We start from the raw sequence: 23,869 nt of genomic DNA, 5'->3' as shown, positions 1-23,869 counted from the left end.
TCAACAAAAATTTCTTCTTGAATGAAACCATTTAAAAATACACTTTTAACATCCATTTGATAAAGTATAAAACAATTGTAACATGCAAATGTAAGGAGCATCCGAATGGATTCTAATCTTGCTACGAGTGCAAATGTTTCTTCAAAGTCGATACCTTCTTCTTGATTGTAACCTTAGGCCACCAATCTAGCCTTGTTACGCACAATTATTCCATTTTCATCTCTTTTGTTTCCAAAAATTCATTTTGTTCCAATAACGGTTTGATTGTTTGGTCTAGCGACTAAACCCCCAAACAATGTTTCTTTCAAATTGATTTAATTCTTCTTGCATCGCTAGAATCCAAAACTCATCAAACTCAGCTTCTTTGAAATTCTTAGGTTCGATTTGAGAAATAAATGCACAACTACCAAAATGATTTTTATAAGAGGTTCTAGTAGTGATACATTTTGATGGATTGCCAATTATTAGCTCTTTAGGATGAGATGGAACAAACCTCCATTATTTTGGTAACAAGGGATCACTTTGTTCTCCGGTTTGTCTTTCTTTATTTTCTTGAGCATTTAACTTTTCTATATCTCCATTTGGTGCCTCCTTATTTTGATCTTGAATTTTCATTTGTTCAAAAGGAGCTTCCAAACCTACATCATCATCACTACCTTTCTCTCGATCAAATGAGTTAGTTTCATCAAAAGTAACATGCATGGATTCTTCAACGACTAGAGTTCATTTGTTAAAAACTCTATATGCTTTGCTAGTCAATGAATATCTTAAGAAAATTCCAATATCGGATTTGGAGTCGAATTTCCCCAAATTGTCTTTTGTATTCAAAATAAAACATTTACATCCAAAAACTTTGAAATAACTAATATTTGGAATTCTATTTTTCCAAAATTCATAAGGAGTTTTAGTTTTCCTTTTACTTACAAACACTCTATTGATAATGTAGCAAGCGGTATTAACGGCTTCGGCCCAAAAATATTTAGGCAATTTATTTTCATTTAACATAGTTCGAGTCATTTCTTGTAATGTACGATTCTTCCTTTCTACTACACCATTTTGTTGAGGTGTTTTAGGAGCCAAAAAATTATGTTCATATCCATGTTCTTTACAAAACTCATCAAATCCAACATTATCAAATTCTCCACCATGGTCACTTCTAATAGTTGAAATAGAATAGCCTTTTTCATTTTCAACTTTCTTACAAAAATGTTTAAAAGTTTTCAAAACTTCTTCTTTTAAGCTTAAAAATGTAACCCAAGTAAATCTTGAAAAATCATGGACAATAACAAAAGCATAATGTTTATCTCCTAAGCTAGCCGTCCTAGAAGGTCCGAAAAGATCCATATGGAGAAGTTGTAAATGTTTTGTAGTTGAAGTAAAAAAGTTTTCATTTGAAAGAGATTTTTACTTGTTTTCCAAATTGACAAGTATCACAAATTTTATCTTTTTCAAATTTCAAATTTGGTAAACCTTTTGCAAAACAATTTTTCGAAATTTTTGAAAGAAGATCCATGTTTACATGTTCAAGTCTTCTATGCCATAACCATGATTCTTCTTTCAAGTTAAGTAAACATTTTTCATTATTTTCCAATTCAATGTTTATAATATAAACATCTTTATTTCGGCTTCCTATAAAAATCACATCTTTAGATGTAGCGTCTTTAATAAGCCATTTGGTAGAATCGAATTTTATATTATAACCTTTGTTACATTATTGACTAATGCTTAGTAAATTATGTTTAAGATTATCAACAAGTAAAACATTTTCAATAGAGAGGGATGAGTGGTTATCAATGTTTTCAAAGCCTATTATTTTACCTTTGGCATTATCTCCAAAAGTCACATGGCCTCCATCCTTTTCTTGGAAGTTTGATAACAATGATCGGTCTCCCGTCATATGCTTCGAACATCCATTATCCAAGAACCATTTGCTTTTTATTTTCTTTGGTACCTACAAAGACAATTTAGGTTTTGATTTTTGGTACCCATTTAAACTTGGGTCCTTGGTAGTTAGTTTTTGCGGATTCTTTTATCTACTTGTATTTGTTTTCAAAGAAAAATTTCTTTTTAGTTAAACAATTGAAGGCTACATGTCCACTTTTATTACAAAAATTACAAGAAGTATTTGAAGCCTTAACAAACATATTTTTGAGTAATTTTTATTTTAGAGAGGGTTTATATCCAATTCTCCCTTAATCAAAAACTCACTTTTGACTACCAAGCATCAAATCAAATTTTTTCTTTCCTTCGGTAAATTTATGAATAATATTTGTTAAGTCATTAATTTTCTCTTTCAAAGAAATGTTTTCTTTTATCAAGGGACTTTGATCAATATCTTCTTTTTGCTTTTCCGAAATCTTCTTAATCTCTTCGTTTAAAATAGATTTTTTCTTTTTAAGGATAGCATGATTTAAAGCAAGTTTTTCAAAAATTTCAAGCATTTCATCATATGAATTTGAAAGTTCATCATAATAACATACCTCATCTTCGATTGCCATGAAGCACGATTTGCCACTTCATTATTATACCCATTTTGTTCTTCGTCGTCGCTATCATCCCATGAGGCTTGGAGTACCTTTTTCTTGAAATTTTTCTTTTTGTTGGGACATTCGGTTCTCTTGTGACCCGGCTTATCACAATCATAACAAATGACCTTTTTGCTCATTTCTTCCCCCTTTTCTTCTTTCTTTTGGAATCTTCGATTATTGCGAGAACCTCTCCATTTTTTGACAAGAAGGACCAAATAATCAAGCTCTTCATCGCTCATATTTTCATTTGATGTTCCTTCTTCAATTGCCGATTTTTATGCAATTTGTCGTTTAGGATGCTCCTTTGATTCTTCCTTCCTTTTTCTCGTTTCTCCTTAACCTCGGTATTATTTAGCTCATAGGTCAATAATGTGCTGTAGAGCTCTTCCAAAGGATATGTATTTACATTCTTAGTATTCTCGATCAACATCCTTAATGGACTCCATTCTTCCGATAAGGACCTATGCATTTTACTCACAAGTTCACTGTTAGTAAATTTACGATCAAAACCTTTAAGACCATTTACAATATCGATAAAACGAGTAACCATGTCAATAATAGGCTCATTTTGTTTCATAAAGAAATTTTCAAATTCTTTAACCAGCATATTTATCTTTGTTTCCTTAACTTTACTTGTGCCAACATGAGTAACTTCAAGAACATGCCAAATATCATATGCCGAATCACATGTACAAATTCGATTAAATCATTTCTATCAAATGCACAATAAAGTAGATTTTTAGCCTTAGCATTTAATGATAGTTTTCTCTTATCTTCATCATCGTACTCTTCTCTAGATTTGGGGAGAGTTTGATCCGGTCTACTGTCTACTTTAATAGTCTTAGTGAGAGCATATGGACGATATTCTATAACTTCCCAAATATTGTAATTAATATATTGAACATATATCATCATTCTAGCCTTCCAATAATTATAATGTGTACCATCAAAGAAAGGAGGCCGGTTTGTAGAGTGCCCTCAATATTTTTAAAAAATTGGTTAGCCATTACTCAAGATTGTAGAATCCTAAAAAAAAAGAGTACCAAACTCTGATACCAATTGAAAGCCCAAGAACAACTAACCAAGAGAGGGGTGAATTGATTATTTGAAACTTTTTTGAAAATAAACGCAAATTTAAGCAAATAATTATGAATAAACAAGATAATACAAAAGTAATAAGAGGAAGGAAAAGAGAGTGCAAACGATGTAATAAGGAGGTTCGATCAATCACGATCTACGTCCCCCGTTACCAAGCTCTCCGTCACGAGTAAGACCTTTTTCATTATCTTTGATTGACTTCTGGTACAATCCAACCCTTACAACGCTTCCAGTGACTTACAACTAAGGAGCGCCGATCCTTTTACACGTTGAGTTTTTCGGGACCTCAACACGACCCACAATTTAATGAACAAGAAAATTAAAGTTACAATTGAAAAACTTCTCTCTTAACAAACGATATGAACACAATGGAATATTAAGAGAGAATTAAGCACAACACTTCAATAAATCACAAAGAATATGGCTCAAGTGTTGTGTGAAAAACTTTTATTGAGATATATGATTTTTTAAAAAGTTACTCCCTCAAAAAGTTTTTCAACAAATAAATATTTTGATTTCTTAAATATTGAAAAACAAGGTAGATAAGATCAATAAATAACTCTCTTTAATACTCTAAAATTCTTGTCTTAAAAGAGGTACAAAGGGAGGTAATTATAACCATTAAACAGGAGATCTGGACAAATGATTCGAACGTTCGCTTAGTATCCGGATGGGTAACTAGCCGTTTGCCAAACGATAAAAAATATGACCGTTAAACACCCCATCCGGACGTCCGGACGGGCAATTGTTTTGCCCATCGAATTTTTCCTTTTTCGTGAAAAATGTTCTTTAAGTTACTTGTAGGGTTTTCTTATATACCTCATATAGATAAGTAATTTCATAAAGATTTAATTGCGAAAATCAAATTACTTATCTTTTAAAAATAATTTTTATCCAAGTAAAGTTTGTCATGATAATTCTCGTGCATAAAAATTGTTTGAGCTATAATCGATGCAAAATATTAAAGTGTTTTACCTTTACATTTGAGTATAGAAATGCATCTATAGCTAATGTCTTCAATTTCTTCATCCAATGCAATTTTGTGCGTGAAAGCTCGATTTCCATTTCCTCGTTCGTAAGTCTTCAATCTTGCTTGTGTGTTTATCGTTTTGTGTCAAGATTGCATGATTCTTGATCTAGATCTTTCGTGTCATAAATTTGCAATAATCATTATCAATCACTTAAATTTAATTTGTTAGAATTAAACGCAATTTATTTGTGATAATCAAAACAAGAAATCAACCATTAGGTCAACATACACTATAGCTTATTATAATCCAATGTCGTCAATTTCTATCTTCCTTACTCATATCCGTTTTAATCTTAGATGGTGAATTATTTAAGTGTCTATATATTTGTTATTTTTCCCAAATAACGTGTAAATTAGTTTATTATTTTATACGGTTTATACATCATTGACGTCATTTGTACAAATTTAAAGAAAATAAAGATGAATTGGAGTAGCTAAAAGTAAGTTTTATGTATGTTTTTGAAGGTCTTTGAGGTTATGAGAAAGCAGGAGCAAATGCGGGTAACAAAATTGGTAGCGGAGAAGGCTAATTTCGAGGCCATTGAAACTAATGGTGATATCGTTAGTGTTTAGTTTGGTAAATTAAGTGAATCATTTTATAAATGTTGTTAATTTTGTTTAGTTTCTATTTGTTGTTAGCATTGCTTTGGTTTCTGAAGTAATTGTAAATTTAGGGTTGTTTTGTCCTTTGACCAATATTGGAATCTTCAAATTTCAATTCATTTTTAAGTTTTTTTAAAATGCAGGAATTTTAAAACATCGTGTCCTATGACTTCTACACTTGGACATTTCTTTTTAACAATTTGCATCAATTTTATCCAAGAGTCAATTCTGAATCGAGGAGAAAGTTTAGAAAATGCTGTTGACAAAGTTTAATTTCCACCCATGTGTGAAAGTAATTTTGTTTGGTAAGAGCTCCAGTTATTCTCATGTGATGTAGGAGATAGGATATGTAACTTTGCTAAAGATCTTTCTCTTTCTTACTTCATTATAAGGGTTTTTATGTTATAATTATTCCTATTTCCCCATTTCATTTTTCGAAAGTTTAAAAACAGAATGTACTTCACAATAATCACATTTAACACACTAACATTAACTTCAATATAATCAAACCCGTGCATTGCATGGGCAAAGACTAGTGTTTAGAAAAGTAGGAAAATTTTTGGATTTATGTGAAGAATATTTTATTGTAAGAATGTGATTAAAAATGAGTATGAAATTATTTTTTTTGAAAAAATGGTTACCAAATGGGGGAAAATGTATAGTTAAATAGTTGATAAAAAATATGAATCTCACAAAATTTATGATAGAAACTGAATTTAAGAGAAAAATAAGTTTTAAAAATGGGGATCAAACAGGCTTAATCTCATATTCTCATCTACCCTAGCACTAAAGACTTTTTCCACTATGTCCTTTTTTGGTGGGGACTAAAATTAAAATTTTAGTATATTTTAATAAAAAATGATGAAAAAAATAGTTGAAAAGTTGCAAGTCTCATGAAATATGATAAGTGTAGTTCCTACACTTATTCAAGATTCTAAATAATGATATTTCGTTGTTCTTCGGATATAATACTATCTAATTTGTGTTAATTGTATTTTGTAAGTAAAACTCGATGTTTGATTAAGAATTGGCAAAAAGAATGCAAAAATAGTGAAAAATGACAAAATCCAAAAGTTGAGGACTAAATCACAAACAATTCATAGATGCGACGGGCAACAAAATGAAGATTGAAGATATTAAGAATTTAATTGGATACAATTGGAAGAAAAAGGAACAAAATTACAATAGAAAAGAATTAAAATGAAGCAAACCCAAAGTTCAATGACTAAAGTGCAAACACTAAAAAGTTGCATCATGGAGATTTGAGAGTACTAGAAGTCAATTGGATAAGGAAAGAAGCCAAAAGGATGAAATATAATCAAAGTATCATCACATATCAACTTACAACTGAAAAGGTTATCCTTCAGATTTCTAGTCACATATTGAGACCCAATTTTGGCATAGCAAACTTTCGAATTGAAAAAAATGATATCAAAAAGAATTTTAGCTCTCTAAGTTAGCTTTCTAACATACTTTAAATCATCTCAATTAGATATTGAGAGAGAAATTTATGACAAAAATATTAAAAACTATTCGACTGTCAGAAATTAGGTGCAACCTCACCTGTAGGAGAAGCGCGACCCCAACCAAGAGTGGTGTCCTAAGGCATCCCAAACCATCCAGGCACACGCCCAAGATATGCCTAGGCCGCACCTCAGTATAAAAAAGGAAAAAAATATGATTCTTCTTACTTTTGTTTTGGTAACAATTCAATGCAATCATTTTGGCATCCTTTAAATACCAAACTTGGCCAGAACTTGAAGAACCTCCATTCAACATAAATTTTATCATATTCCACATATTTTGGAGACGAAGAACAAGTCTATATATTAATTCAAGGTTAATCATACGAGGATTTTGAAGATTCATATCCCGATTTCAAGATTTAAACCAAAAACGTAAATTTCTCCTACTTTTTCTATCTTTCTTATCTTCGGGTGATTTTTTTTTTCCAATTATTCTTGTGTAATTTAATCATATGAATGTTAGACTAATTTTTTCATCGTATTGAATGAATGATAAACCATATTGTTTGTTTATTTTAATTTAAAACAATTAGTTTAGTATTTCTTGATTTTTTTGATTGGTTTTGCATTCCTATTGAACTATTTGACCACTTGATTACCAATTAGATAATAAGTTAGTTGTTATAGTGCAGAAATACTCAAAACAATTATAAAAGCGACATAATCAATACATGGACAATAGGTATTAAGAATAACATTTATGGCATGTGCAATTATGTGTAATAAATCTTTTAAATTAATGTATGTTTTTTATATGAATTTGGATTAGGAATAGTATAGATCATGTTAAACATAGGTATAATATATATTGAAAAAAAATATTGAATAAAAGTGGATTATCGATTGTCTTGAATACATGAATTTACTAGATTACGAATTAAGAATTGAATAAAATGGCAATAGGGAGATTCACGATTCCAATACAAAAATTTACATATTAAATAAAATATATTATTTTCTTTCTTAGTTTAGGATTAATATGGAAAACACACCAACCATCTCTTTCGATGTTACATCACTTCGAATTTGATAAAAACTATTGAGTTAGATATTAGACTTTATTTCTCGTGGGAACGATAAGCTGAAAACTGGATTTCTATTACTTGTCAACGACTTTGTACGCTTGCGGGTTTTGTCCGAACAAGTTTTTAGCGTCGTTGCTGAGAAATAAGGGATTTAACTTTAGTTTAGTAGTTTCTATTAAGTTCAATATTTTTCTATTTCTTTTTTTTTTTTCCTTTTTAGGCTTTCATAAAAATACCTGATCTCTTATTCTTTCACACCTTGTTAGTTTACACCAGCTTATGTAAAATCCTGAAGAGATCGAGATTCTCCCTATATATCCAGGATCAAAAGGATCTTCAAGCAACATGGAAAAGAGAACAAAGAAAAGCGAGGGTAATGATTGAGATTTAGAATCAAATTTAGGATGCATTTCAGAAAGCAACATTTCCAATTTAGCAACGACCTTCGACTTAGCCTATATTAATGGAGGATTATGTGAATCCTATACCTGCATCAGTACTCTCAGCAATTATCTACCAGCCCATTCAGACAAGTCAACTTCCACATCAGACCAAATATCATAAACTTCTTCCAGAATTATCAATACATTAGGTTTTACAGAAAAGTCATAGAGAATCAACATGAACACATACAGGCTTTTCTTATGTTGTGCGAAGTCATTTTCCATGAAGGAATATCACAAGATGCATTTATGTTGCGTCTATTCCCTCACACCTTGAAGGAAGGAGTAAAAGCATGCATGTATTTACTACCTCTCGGAGCATTGTATCATGGAATAACATGGTACGAAAATTTACCATGAAATTCTACCCGCCATCTCGAGTCCACCAAATCAGAAATGAAGTATATCTTTTCGGACAGAGGGACTTTGAGACGTATCCAAAAGCATGCAACATGTTCAAGAGCACATCTAGAAAGTGTCCAAATCTTGACGTTGGCGCAAATATATCTCTTCTACAATGGACTATGCTTTGAATTTCGTAATAATGTAGATGCTTTTGCTGGCGGATCAAGTTTAACTATCGAGGTAGATGATACACATAATCTATTTGAGAAGATTGCTGAGAATCAGATAAACTGGCCAACGACAGGGAAGCTCCAATGAAGGCGAATGGGATGCATATTGTAGACGCAGTGACAGTGTTAGCAGCACAGATAGAAGTAATAATGAAGAACCTTGACACTTTAATTTAATCTGTGCATATGGTACAACATCCAGCTCCAATTTGCACAAGTCGTGGGATAGATCACATTACTACAAGTTGTCCTTTGGCTTCCACTCACATGGGTCAGCCAGCAAAGGTCAGTTATAGGCAGAACTATTAGAGGCAAAATTGACCTTACCCACACAACTACCATTTGGGTTTGAACAAGCATCCCAACTATACATGGATGGATAATTCGGATCAAGTACATCAGTGAGGGACAATCTATCAATGATTCAACAACAAGAAAAGAGGCCATCCTTGGAGGATCTACTAATTAAGTACATTACCAAGACTAAGATAAGGATGCAGTATCAACTTGTCTTTATATATATAACTTAGAGAATTATGTGGGACAGATAGCAACTGCATTAGCTAACAGACCACATGGTACTTTGCCTAGTGACACAGAGAAGAATCCACTGGAACAAGTACTAGCAATTAAGGCAATGAATTCTGAGATCAAAAAGCCACAACCATTCACTCCCACTGTCGCGATCGAGGTTTATGTACCACTCATTCCATTCCCTTAAAGACTGTAAAGGCAAGCAACAGTACAACATGTTCAGGCCATCACTAATAGGAATGTTGTTCAATTGCCAAAAATTACTACAAAGAAGAAGGAGACAGAGAACACTAAAATATATATTTAGCGCAAAGAACTGGTGGATCAATAAAAAAAAGTAACAGAGAAGGATCAACAATTAGAGTCTTGATAGCCCATGACTTAAGGCAACAGTTCCAAGCACTTCACTCATCTTTAATCTCTTCTCCTTGAAGGCTGCAAAACATCAAACTAGAAAGGCAATTCACTAAGTTTTTGGAGGTCCTCAAAAAGATACATGTCAACGTCTCATTCATTAACGCGATCTTTCAAATTTCAAACTATTCTAAGTTCTTGAAGGAAATGTTGAGTAAGAAGATGAGGCTATCCGAGCATGAAACAATAGCTTTATTTGAAGAGTGCAGTGCGATCATTCAGCACAACGTCCCTCCAAAACTTAAAGATCCAAGGAGTTTCACTCTACCTTTATAGGAAATTTGCATGATATAAATTATTTAATTGATTCAAGAGAGAGTATCAATTTAATTTCCTTATCTCTTGATAGGAAACTGAGATTAGGAGATCTTAAGGCGGCATCTATTATCCTTCAGCTAGTAGATTGATCACTGTAGCACCCATGCAGAACAGTCGAAGACATGCTTATTGAGGTGGGAGAGTTTATTTTTCCAGCTGACTTCATCATCCTAGATATAGAATAGGCATATCAAATGTCAATAATCCTAGAAAGGTCATTCTTGTCTACAAGTTAAACCTTGCAGGATGTTGAAACTAATAAGATAGTTTTGAGGGTGGAAGATAAGTAGCAAAACTTCATAATGAAGAATCCAATCAAGCAACCATCATACTTTAAGGATAGCCAACAAGTGAATCATTGGAAGAGCTACAAAGGTGTAAAGTCTCGAATTTTATATATGTAAGTTGGTTTATGTAGCCCATCCAAATAAGGTAATGAAAGCTCAAGCCATAAGTTATTTAAAAGCCTAACAATTTAAGAAATTAAGTTTAAGTAAATTTGATTACAAAAATTTAATGAACAATTAGGTTGCCACAATGGTCATTTGCATGATATTTCACATATGCAACTCAGGTTCAAATCGCCATGCAGATATTTTTATAAAATATTTTTAAAAAAATATTTTTCAGTTAAAAACTTCTCATTTTGCATATCAAGAACAATTATATCACGCTAATTGGATGAAATAATTTTTTTAGTAGTGGGCATTCATAGAGATAGGTTACAAATCATATGAATAGTTCATTTTCCACTATTTTTCATTATGTAAATATTTTATAAATTTTTTTATAAGAAATTTTTTTATGGTTTAAACCTTTTTAAATTTTTAGTTAAAGACTCAATATAACGAGGTTAATGATAATAAAACTCACCCATTTAGTTTTTCACTAAAAAATGAGGTTATAAAAAGAGTGTTACTTTTTTATTATTCCTTTTATCAAATCTGAATTTACTCTTATTTTCTCTCAAAAATATCTTTTATATTAAGTTAAGTTTAATGGAATAGCAAGGATGTGAAGAAGAAATGTTTTTACACATTTTTAACATTTACACTTTAAGAAAAATAAAGGTGGGTAGAGATGGAAGTGATTATTTCATTTTCAATTTATAATTTTTCGTTGAAAGTATGAAAGAATTTGGTACCTTCGGGTACGATACTTCGGCACTAATATAGTTTGAATGATCATTCTTTGGCCCTACGTGTTATGATAAGATTTTGTCGAAAATTCATCTATGCGCGATGACATGAATCTATAATTTGAATTTTCTAATTTAATAACAAAATGCATCGATGATATCTATTGGGTTTCAAACTCATGGGTGTTCCCTACCTACACATTGATTTGATTTGCTTAGAGAGGGGATGATGATAGATGAAGATGCAACATGCTATGGAGAAACAAGTGACTTAATATTTTTATTCGATTATGAAACTTTTACGTGTTTTTTTTAAATAAATAGATTTATATGAACATCATTTGTGATACTATTTTCAGAATTTTTTTATGAATTAGATATGTCCAAAAGTAATTATGTTTTATAGAAATTAACGTACAAGTAACATTTCACCACAAAAATGTGAGCGATAAGATTTATTATTGCTTTTTTTTAAAAAAAAAATTCAACTTTTGTCATTGATTTAAAAAATTTGTAACTCAATCATTACTTGAAAATTTTGGACCAAACTAGTGGGGTTTGGTAACGTAATGGGTTAGCTACTGAATAACTTGAAATCTTGTCCATCCGATGTCTATAGAATTTTATATGTTATTTTAAGTAAACTGTGCCGGTTTATCCCATTGTATAAGAAGTTTCCTACTTTCTCTTAAAATTTTGTGAAGTTTCGAGGTTGGTAACTATGTAAACAAATTTATTTTGACACTTGCCATGTGAAATAGAAAAATAGAACATCTTAGTTTTATTTACTGTTCAAAGATGTGCATTTATGAAAAATTTATTTAAAACCTTTTATTTAATTGGTAAACACATGCATGCAATTGTCAATGTAATAAAATAGGTAATATGCATGGAGAAAAATGTATTGTTTAAAAAAAAAACATAATTATTAAGTAAATTCTTAAATTAAATCATTATGTTTTCCGCCAATTATTAAGTCTGGTGATAAGGTACGATTATTCTAGTGACGTTTCGGTCCATTCGGGCAGAATCATTACAAAAGTCAGGGCAGATGAAGGTGAAATTGTTGGTAAGGACAACAATGAAAATATGATTGTATGGAGAGTCAATGATGAACCGAAGAAGTGTAACCAGTATCTAAAATGCAGAATTGCAAACTCCATTTTCAATCCACCATGAAGAGTCTAAAAGTTACAGGAGTCGAGCTAAGGATTTTAAACAAACACTTGTTGGGAGGCAACGCAACACTTCTATCCATTTTATTTATTTTGCTTTTTATATTTAGAATAGTTTTTAAAGATAATTTAGATTAATTTTTATTCGATTTTAGGGACTCATCATCTACACCTCACTTTCTCTTAGTTCCTCGATATGTTAGTTGGTTTATTAGATACTTGAGTTAAGTAATACTTGTTCCAGATATTTGATCTTTAATATTTTATCTAATGACATTGTGCAGGAACATGATGTCCCAGAAGATCTAAACTAACATTGATTAAGGAGACAACGAGAGTACTAGGATAAGCTAGCCATTGAATTTCACGCCATATGATGGAAGTAATTTTTTCATTTTCTTTTCCATCCCTTTATATGCGGACTTAGAGTTCTAGAAATTGAGGACAATGTCTAATTTAAGTTTGAGGATGAAAAACATGAGTTTTCTTTTGTTGTATGCTTTATTGCTTTAAATAAATTTTGAAAAGTTCCAAAAACATTTTCTTTATACGTGCTTGCATGAGTTAGTTAATCTAGTTGACAATGAGGAATATATCGAATTATGAATTGATCTATGAATGATGAATATGTTACATGCTTAGGTCAATTTTTGCTTTTTCATGTGAAGTTTGATATATATTGAGTACATGAATTAAGTTAAGCATTGTGTCAGAGTGAATTGATTTTATAATTGGATAAGTTAAAACAGTGGACCATAGATGCTGAACTCAAAATCACTAAATTTTACATTTTTAGATGAAATTTAGAATAGCTTGGGGAATTCACTGTTGTAGGAAGATTTTGAGATAAATGGGGATTTCATATGTGAAATTAAAAATCTTATGTGGATTGTTTAAGTTTAATAGAGTAAAATTGGGTGAAAATCTCAAGTGAGAGGCCGATTTACTTGAATAGGTGTTTAATGAGGGACATTGCACTAATCAAAGAAAAAACATTTTATTTGAAAATTTCTCTTCGTAGCCTTCATGGCTCGAGATATTAAACCTGTAAAGGTGTTAAAACTTGTTGCTTAAAGTTAATTGACTTGGGAGTCATTGGCCTAAAACTTTTTACATGAGTCATTTCAAAAGGTTAAGGAAGAAAATGCTGCAAATGAAAAATTGAGAAAAAAATAGAAAAAGTAGGTGCATGAAATAGAAGATGCACCAAATTCTTTGGTTAAGTCTCAAATACTTGTTTAAGAAACATTGATTTTTGATAAGAGATGATTAGCCAAGTTGAGTTCTGGATATCGAAGCAATCAAATTATGGAGAATCTTTATTTATTGACATATCGACTTGTAATTAATGAGATTTATCTAAACTAGATATATTAGGATAGAATAAAAATTCAACAGTAGATCACACACTTGAAAAGAATGAAAAGAATAAGTTAGGGGTATGTAAAACTTACAAGTGATGAAAAAATATATTTGACCATTGAGGGTTGAGAATTGAAACAACTTACAAATTCATAATGCTATACTTACTTCTTCACATACATATGATTTTACATCGAAAAAGTATATTTTAATTTTTGTATTGTGATTTTGAAGTTGTGTATAGATTTGATATTATGGCACTAGATATTAGAACGCGCCAAAGTCAACACATGGGGAATATATATTAGGAATAATATCTATGACATGTGCAATCATGTGTGATAAATTTCATGAATCAATGCATATTTTTCATATGAATTCGGACTAGGAATATGATTGAGTCGTTTTAAAATATAGGTTTAATTTATATTGAAAAATAATATTGAATAAAAGTGGATTATCGATTGTTTTTAATGCATGAATTTATTAGATTACGAATTAAGAATTGAATTAAATGGCAAAAGAGGGATTCAAGATTTCAATACAAATATTTACATATTAGATAAATATTTTATTTACTTTTTTCGTATAGGATTAGTATAGAAAACACACCAAACATCTCTTTCGATATTACATGACTTCGAATTTGATAAAAGCTATTGAATTAGCTATTAGATCATATTCCTTGTGAGAACGATAAACTCGAAACTTACTGATTTCTATTACTTGTCAACTACCCCGTATGTTTGTGGATTTTGTCCGAACAAAATATATCATTAAAATTAATTGTTAACTCTGATTTAAATTAAAATTAAAATTTTAATTCCTACAAAACTCGACTATATATTTTTATTCTATTAATCATTTCAATTTAATAAGTCCTTATTTGATGATCATTATTTGAAAATAAAATGTTTAAATAGTAATTTTTAGGAGAGTGTATCGTTAAAAGTAAAAAATACTTTTTGAGTTTATAAGCGTAATATTTTATTATGAGGGTGTTTGGTAGGAATTTTTATGTGAAAATGAATTTTTGAATAGTAAATTGATGGGAAATGTGTGGTTGAAAAATAAGAAATTTTTTTTGATTTACGTGTAATATTATTTTAATAAAGAATGTGTAGTTGAAAAGAAGAGAAAGAAAAATGCATTTTGATAAAAAATGGGTGACAAACAGGGCCTATGTAAGTTAAAAATTAGTACCTAGGAAAAATAAGTTTCAAATAATATTCTCAAACAGCGGTAAATAGTAATTCCCCATTCCCCTCGCCAGAGACCCGTAACATTCTCTGTACCAAACATTCCGAAATTCCCTCTGTTTTTCATACCTGTCGTCCTCTTTTACCGCCATAACACGGCTAGAGAAAACTCAAATTTGCAAAGGCTTCTTCAAGAAGGTGCGATTTGCTGCAAAATAGCTCCAGACTTCAGTACAATCTTACAAAATCAGTTCATTTCAGTTGTTACACTGTGTAACTTTCACACGATTTCGATTTAGTCTACGTGATACTGCTGATTTTGACGCGTTCGCGTTTGTAGTAGTTCTCTTAGTAATCTAGCCGTTTCAATGTTTTTGCTGCTGTTATTGGGGTTGATTCTGTGCGGTTTTTGACCCTTTATTTTCTTTATTGGCGTATATTATGTGGTGATTGATGCTTAAGTATATAATATTCTTTATCTACATAGCATATTACATGGTTATTGATGCTTAAGGAAAATAGGATATGATTGTCCCTAATTTAGCTTCACGTATCTGTACTTCCCAATTAAATCTGTAATCTGAGTTGCAATGAGCAGGCGTTTGTGAGTTCATTGAATTAAAATTGTAGAGCAGGCTCCACGTTAATTTAGTACATGCATGACTAATTCTACTAGTATAAGTACTGTTAATTTCCCCCTTTCTGGGTGCTGTTTTAAAATTGTTTGCCAGATGCTCATCATATTTTAACTAGTGTTTTTTTCTGCTGGGTATTAGTAGTAATAAGCACTGGACTGTAAAAGTTAATGAACTAATTCGAAACAAATTTGGGCCTTCTGAGATCAAATGCCCAAATTCAATCCATGGGATTTTAGTGGTCATTGCACTTCACTCAGATGGTTTGTGTTGTGATGCTACCAAAAATTCGCACCCTGGAATATCCCTGAGCTTGACGGCGAGAGATGCACACAAATAGAATCTCCAGTACCTGAAACAAAGGCGTTGAGGTGTGTCTTGTTGCCTCTCCGATGCTTAAGTTAGAGCGTGAGGCTACAAACTAAAAATTATGTAAAAACATGCCTTAATGATGAATTGAGATCATGTATTTATAGTGTTGGGTAGCCTACTACTAGTAGGTTTAGGTCATTCGAATCTTTAAGAATTTTACCACGCTCAAGAGTTGTAACTTGATAGGTATCGTACAATTGATGTTTGGATAAAGATGAAACTCCGGTGGTAGAATCCCACCAAGATGAGATGAAATAGGTATATTAGGACTTAATCTTATCAGAATTGAATAAGCCTTATCTTGTAGGAGAGTCCTGATGAGTTAGGTGTTGTTAGAAGTAAGGTCAAGGCATAAACTCAAGGAGACCTCCAGCCAAAGGGCGGTGTTCTAGCCCGAGGATCCTAGAGATGCTATCACAAAATGGGAAAACTTCATCCTCAGGATCGAATGGTCGGGTCGTGATGATATTTTTCTATATGAGTTTGCATTTTACTGATTACACCTGCTGTAGCATATACTTGCCAATTTTACAAAAAAAAAAAAAAAAGAAAAAGAAAATGCTGATAACTACCTTTATAGTATTTTGCAGAGTTTTTAAACTAACAAGAGATACTGAGGACACATTAGAACTAGCATCCCCTTAAAATGTTAATCATCCATAGTTTTTCAAAAATATTCCTCTGTTGAAAATTAACAAAGTAAACACCCACTTTGATAGCTCTTGCAATGATTATATTAGTTTCTGAAGGCCACCTGTTCTGAAAGACGGGGCAAAGTTATAACTATGTCCGACTTGCTTTGAATTTTTCTCTCTTCATCATTCTCTTTTAGTTGCCATTTCATGTCATCTTTTCAACTAGTTAAACCATTTAGGTTCTCTGTTGAATTTTTAAAGGAATGGCTTGAAGTATGATATTTTATTTGATTGTATAGTTATTAGCAGTGGCAAATTAGATGGATTGGGTGTAAATAGATTTTTGATGAAAATTTATTCATCCAATAACCAATGGACCTTAATAGATGGGATTTAAACGGATTAGACCTCAATAAGATGCAATTTTACAGAATTGAATTCAAATTTTTATCTACCACTGGACACAGCATGCCAACCTCCACATCCTCAGCAAATGGCTTGTTTAAATAATCAACTACTATACCTCTTATTAGATTCATTGATTTTGACTATATATTGTTATATTATTTCCCTGTACCGATTCTATTAATTTCTTTGTATTAGTTCAAAAACATATGTAGGCATAACTGATACAAAACCAAGGCTGGGGATGGGGGCGAGCAAGGGTGAATTTCTGGAATTAAACTATAAATGTATCGTGAGCTAGAGTCATACCACTAGACCAAATTCCACCAGTTATCGCTTCTTTCCTTTTCTTTATATAAACTGTTCTAGCCAGCCTTTGATGGTTTTGCCTCAAGAACCTTATTCTCAAAACCATTTGACCTATTCCCCATAGGCAATTAAAGACACTTTGATAACATAGGCTACAGCGAATGCTCTAGTTTTGGTTGATAAAGAGTGATACCTGCATATGAGTTGAGAAGTCCCCTATTTAAAAATTGAAGTTTGAGTTGTTATATTTGTTTTGATTTTTGGAAAAATAATAAGCTATGCACAGTAATACACTTTGGTGTAATGCTCAATGGGTTTTAATTTTCTGCAGGATCTACAACTTCATAGTTCTAATGCAGTCTGTGCAAAATTTACTTGATTACAATAGGAGTCTTAATTAATTCTACCTATACAACTTTTATTACCATTGTTTTTTGTTGTTAGTGGTGTTTCTGGTAATGTTTTTCTTGCAATATATCCAAACTTTAACATTAATGACATGGCATCTGTCACTATGTGTTGCCCACCTGAGATTGAGCCACAGTGTCTCGTAGATATGTTTTACCACTCTGGCTAATGATTAGAGTCGATTTATGATTATTTTATTTTATTTTATTTTTTGTCTCCCCCAAATATAATTGAAAGAAACAAAAATTAATTTGTAGGTTTCATGACCACCTCAATTTGACTGGGAATTAAACTGAGGACCTTGCATAGCCATAGGGATAATCAAGGCTTATTTTTGTGATTTGACATTATTGAAATTATTAACTTACTGAGGATTAAGTTCACTTTGAGATCCGAAAGTGATATGATGTAACCGAACCAGACAAGTGGAGTCATTTTTCTTATTGAAGATGCAGGTACTCCCTGGCTGGCATACGTTGTTTTGAATCTTTTGATCTGCTACTTGTAAATTTCCTATTATTCAACTGAGCACAGCAAATTTCACAGGTCAGTGCCAGTACCATTTACTAATCATGCTTCAGTTTCAGGATTAGTTATTTGGTGCAAAAATTAATTTCCACAGTGAGCAGTCAGTATCTCTGTTATTTTGGTGGTTATCTATTATTAAAATATACATTTTAAATATTCTGCTTCCACAAAAATTAATATTTCCACAGTGAGCAGTCAGTATCTCTGTTATTTTGGTGGTTATATATTACTAAAATGTACATTTTAAATATTCTGCTTCTGACTACACCTTGAAGTAATAATCTCTCATTTTCTATAATCTGAATCCATGTATTGTAGAATCTTTCCAGAAGGACATTGTATTTGTGTCCAGAAAATACCCTTGTGCAGAGGTTCTCGTTCTCATATCTGATGGCTTTACAACCGACCAGAAACAGCATTAGACAGAGCTTTGAAAATGAGTTAGGCAGCTAAATAACTATCTTCTGATTCAGTTACATTATTGAGTCAGGTCACTGAATCAACAATATTTAGTCCTTAATGTGTGCAGTACAGTTTCCTCATAATGTTACATAATTGAGGTAATTGAACAACTATGTCTTAATAGTTAACAAGGTTGCATAATTAAATCTAGCTTTAGCATTTGTGATACCTGTGCTGGATACTCTGTTTATAAGTCTTGTTTCTTTTATTTACAATGAGACCTGTCCAGGTTGACAAGGGAATAAAAAGGTGTTCTACGGCTGACAGATAATTTGTAAAATGGGGCATACGAGAATTGAAATCAGGACCTCCTGCACCCGAAGTGAGAATCATACCACTACACCAAATGCGTTGTTGTATTAGAAAATTGTGTTCCTTGGAGCTTGTTATTCGCTTCTTGCTTTTTCTAAACTGTTCTAGATCAGAAGAAGCTTTGATGCCAGAAGCTATAATTAACAGACAGTTCTCTAGTTTTGGACAATAAAAAATGCAAATGTGCATAGAGTTTGTGACTTGTGAAGTTTCTTTTTAAAATTGCAATTTGAGTCGTGAAAAAAAATTTCACCATGCAGGGTAATAGACTTTGGGATAATACTTGATGTGGTGTAATAATATGCAGGATGTTTTGTATGGGTGCTACTGCTTCCCTTGTCATGTATTCATACTAGTTAATATTTATGTTATCGCCTCAGCCGCAATCTGTTAATCTGGTCCTTGTTTGATCCATCTCAGTGTCTTGGAGAACTCTTTGTTCATAGGGCTGCTGCTGCTAATGCTTTCCCTTTGATGTATGCATACTTGTGTTAGAATTTTATGGTAGGGCCTTGGCCAAAATATATTGACCTTGTCCCTTTTTGATCCATCTCAGTGTCTTACAGAAGACCTCTGTTACCACTTTTGCATAATGACTGAGTTGACTTCACCTATGACATTAGGAGGCTTCCACCTGGAATACAGAATTGAGGAATGCAATTGTCATTGTAGGTACTTCAACAGAAATTCAGTGACTAGTGGAATTGTAAACGATATGATATTGGATAAGAGTAATAATACTGTAGAGGAAATTAACAATGTAATACGGAAAAGAGATATGATACCAGGCATTGAAAAAGCCTGAGATCACTCCCAGTTTTCTTTCAGAGTGCATGGATGAATGAAATAATATAATTCCCTTCTCCCTTTATCTATGGTGAGATTGCGCCACACTTATTCAAGAAATTTCCCCCCAACTTCCTCCCTCAATCAACTCACAAATTGTTAAAACAATTTCAACATAATTACAAATTCAACTCGATTAAATCTCTGGCAACATGAACTCCTCTTTCCTTGCGTGAATCAGTGACATGAGCTTCCAGTTCTTCCCCTTTAGCTTGATTTGCCCTTTTTTCTTCCTAGCATAGGTGAATTGAACCAGTGGCCTATCAGATATCTCATACTTGTTTTGCTGAAAAATGGTTGAAATAAATTAATAAAAGAATATATATTTAGGATAAATGACCACCTTAATTTGAATGGGGCATTCTGAGAATCGAACTCTGGATCTCTTGCACCAAAGCAAGAATCATACCACTAATGCCCAGTTATAGTCAATTATTTTGTCCTTGAAGCCTGTAATTTCTTGCTTTTTCTGTTTGTCAATAGATAAGGTAGGGGTATTGCCAACACTACCACCACCACTCTGGGTCTCCTTGGCTTTGGCAGTGTTTCAGATTAAAAACAAAATCTGTTCTAGTCAGCCTTTCGACTATTATGCTTCTAGAAGCACATTTCACTAAGCTCTTTGATCTATTCATCATAGGCAATCAAAGGGAGCTTTGATCTCAGAATCTACTATTAAAAGATAGTTCTCTAGTTTTGGGTGATAAAAAGTTCCTACGTGCATATGTTGTTGCGAAGTACCTGTTTTAAATTGCAGTCTGAGTCGTGAAAATATAATGATCTGTGGAAGGTAATAGAAATTAGAATAAATGCTTAATGGGTGTAGTTTTGTGAAGGATTATTTCTAGTGTTGCAGCTGCTGCTAATGCTTTCTTGAAATGTATTCATACTTTTTAATATATATGAATGATATGACCTCGGCCGTAATCTGTTGACCTTGCCCAAGTTTGATCAATCTCAATTTTTTGGAAAAGATCTGTTTACCACTCTGGCTTAATGACTGAGTTGACTTTGTATATCATCCTTGCTTTCTTGAAATGTATTCATACTTTTTAATATATATGATATGACCTTGCCCAAGTTTAATCAATCTCAATTTTTTGGAGAAGATCTATTTTACCACTCTGGCATAATGACTGACTTTGTATGTCATCCTTGTTTCACTGAAATTTAGTAGAAAGAAAGAAAGAAAGAAAAAAAAAAAAAAAGAATTCTTAAACACCTTAATTTGATTGAGGCATTCCGAGAATCGAACTCGGGACCTCTCGCACCCAAAGCGAGAATCATACCACTAGACCAAATGCCCTTCTGTTAATTATTTTGAACCTTGGAGCTTGACACCTTGTCATTTCTTGCTTGTCTGTATCTTAGCTGTTCTAGACTGCTTTTTGAGTATTATTTTTCTAGGAGCACATTTCACAAAAGAATTTTATCTATTGATCGTAGGAAATGAAAGGGAGCCTTGATCTCAGAAGCTATATTAAATAGACAGTTTTTTAGTTTTTTGTGATAGAAAGTTGCTACATGCATATGTGTTGTGAATACCATTTTTAAATTGCAATCAGAGTCATGGAAAAATAACGAGCTATGCAATGTGTAATTTTATGAAGGATTGTTTCTAGTGCTGCTGCTGCTTTTTCTTCACGTGTATTTGTACTTATTAATATTTAGCCTGAGTTTGATCCATCTCAGTGTCTTGGAGAAGATTTGTTTTACGATTCTAGCATAATGATTGAGTTGATTTCATTTATGATATTTCACACAAAATTTAGTTGGAAAAAAAAAATTAAAAATAAAAAATAAAGGTAGGATTGATGATCACCTAAATTTGACTGGGTATTCGGAAAATCGAACTCGGGAGTTGCCTCTAAAGCAAGAATCGCTTTTTGGACACTCAGCTAATTCTTTACTCCACGTAAGTATAGAATGCTCTGGGTTAGCAAGTATGGAAATGAAGAAAAAACTTATGTTGCCAGTGTCACTATCACTATTATATATCTAGAATTTATATTTCCAAATTTTGGTACGAATCCATACTGTATGCATCTCAGTAGAATGAACTGCTGACAGAATTTGCTTTGGATTTTCCCCTGCAGCTGGGCAAGGATTGACAAGAAGCTGAAGGTTCACTTTTGTATTTAACAAGTCACCTTCTTGCCACACAGAAGTGCACATGTACATGCTCAAGGTTTTTTTTGGCATGATTTGACATTCTCATAATCATCTAATTGTTGTGGTGAGATCACACTATTTTTCTTATTGACGACGCAGGTAATCGCTGTCTGATATGTTTTGTTTCAGTAGCTGCTGCGTGCACGACGAGTTGCCTAGGTGAGCTTAGGGTCAACTATTATATTCGCTTGAATTTCTGTATCTTTCTAAGTTGACTGTTGTTTGTAAATTGTTTATAATAGGTCAAACCACATTTTATCCACATATTTCGTTGAACCTACAAGTACGACCCACTTATCTACCACTCATTTCTATTTATTTATAATTTAAACCATTTAAAAACAACTCCCAAGCACGTTTTAAAATATTTCCATTTTTCTACAGTGGACCATCAATGGACCTGTTATTTGCTAGAATCTTTTCAACAGTTTTGTGCTGAGGTTCCTCATAAACTTTGTATTGATGACTCCAGAGCTGATAATATCAACAATATTTAAACCTTTCAGTAGGGTAATAAATATTTTATGCTTAGAAGGCAGGCAAGTGAATTGTCAATAGATAGACCATTCAGTGGGCAGTAACTGTTTCCTCATAATGTTACATTATTGAGGCAATTGAATTGACAGTATATTATCTTTCCAGTGTGGAAACAACGGTCTTAAAAATTTTACATTAGTAAATCTAGCTTTCGCATATGCAATATCAGTCTCAGATGTAAATTTTTTTTTGTCTTGATTCTTTTATTTACAAGCAGATCTGTCCAGCTTGACTAGGAAGTAAAAAGGTGCTTTGTGGCTGACTAAAATATTGCGTAAAATGGGGCATTCTGAGAATTGAACTTCGGACCTCTTGCACCCGAAACGAGAATCATACCACTAGATCAAATGCCCTGTTGAATTTTATTACTCTGTCCCTTGGATCATGAACCTGTTTGACAAGTCTGACCTGAAGAAGGATGAACCAAATCGAACAAACCTTAGAGTTGTATGAGAATTGTAGAAGAATGGAAAAAGGGAAGCGGAGAAAGAAGGGGGAGAGAGGGAAAAAATAGATAGCCAGGAGAGAGAGTGCTGTAATTTTATTCAATAATCAAAAGGCCTCTAACAATAAAAAACCACCTTCATTCTTATACCAGAAATCCCGATGAAAATATGGAACATTACCTAATAATAATTAAGGAAAGGGAATAAAGGAAATCACTCTAAATAACTATAAAATAATTCTTATTCTAATCAATGGCAAGTCTTTCACAATTATCTTTATTGATCTCCATCATGGCCTCTCATTACATTACCTGGGATTGTTAAATGGTATAACTGGTAAGTGCTTGACAAGATATGTCATGTTTAACAATGTAACAAAAATTTGCCTTTTTTCATTTTCCCTAAACTGACTCCAAAATGCACTTCATTTCTCATTTGTTCTTCTTGGAGATTGTCAAATATGATAATTGTTTTTCCTTGTAGTTGATTTATTGAGACTTTAAGAAAAAAATTGTACAGGATTCATGATCACCTTAATTTGAATGGGGCACTCCGAGAATCGAACTCGGGATCGCACCCAAAATGAGAATCATACCACTAGACCAAATGCCCTGTTGTAGTCAATTCTTTTGCCCCTTGAAGCTTGTAATTTGCTTCTTGCTTGTCAAGTATATAAACTGTTCTGGTCTGCCTTTTGACTATTATGCTTCCAGAGAAGAGTATGTCACAAAACCCTTTGATCTATTCCCCATAGGCAATCAAAGGCAGTATTGATCTCAGAGGCTACAATTAACAGTCAACGAGGCAGTTCTCTGGTTTTGGACTATAAAAAGT

General features: G+C 32.3%; 1 long non-coding RNA gene and 1 other non-coding gene across 2 annotated transcripts in view; both read right to left on the bottom strand.

Moving 5' to 3' along the window:
- Nucleotides 1-21,114: 21,114 nt before the first annotated feature.
- TRNAP-UGG lies at nt 21,115-21,186 on the bottom strand. The gene has a single exon. It is a non-coding gene; the product is annotated as a tRNA-Pro (tRNA).
- A 1,593-nt stretch (nt 21,187-22,779) lies between these two features.
- Nucleotides 22,780-23,869, bottom strand: part of LOC111388659 — a 3,079-nt gene continuing 1,989 nt past the window's right edge. Inside the window, exon 2 of the long non-coding RNA XR_002701625.1 lies at nt 22,780-23,869. This exon is cut by the window's right edge and continues 453 nt beyond it. This is a non-coding gene — a long non-coding RNA (uncharacterized LOC111388659).

Source organism: Olea europaea, chromosome 3 (genome assembly GCF_002742605.1).
Source record: "Olea europaea var. sylvestris chromosome 3, O_europaea_v1, whole genome shotgun sequence".
NCBI classification, from domain to species: Eukaryota; Viridiplantae; Streptophyta; class Magnoliopsida; order Lamiales; family Oleaceae; genus Olea; species Olea europaea.
The sequence above is the reverse complement of the archived record's forward strand: the minus strand, read 5'-3'. Positions and strand labels throughout refer to the sequence as shown.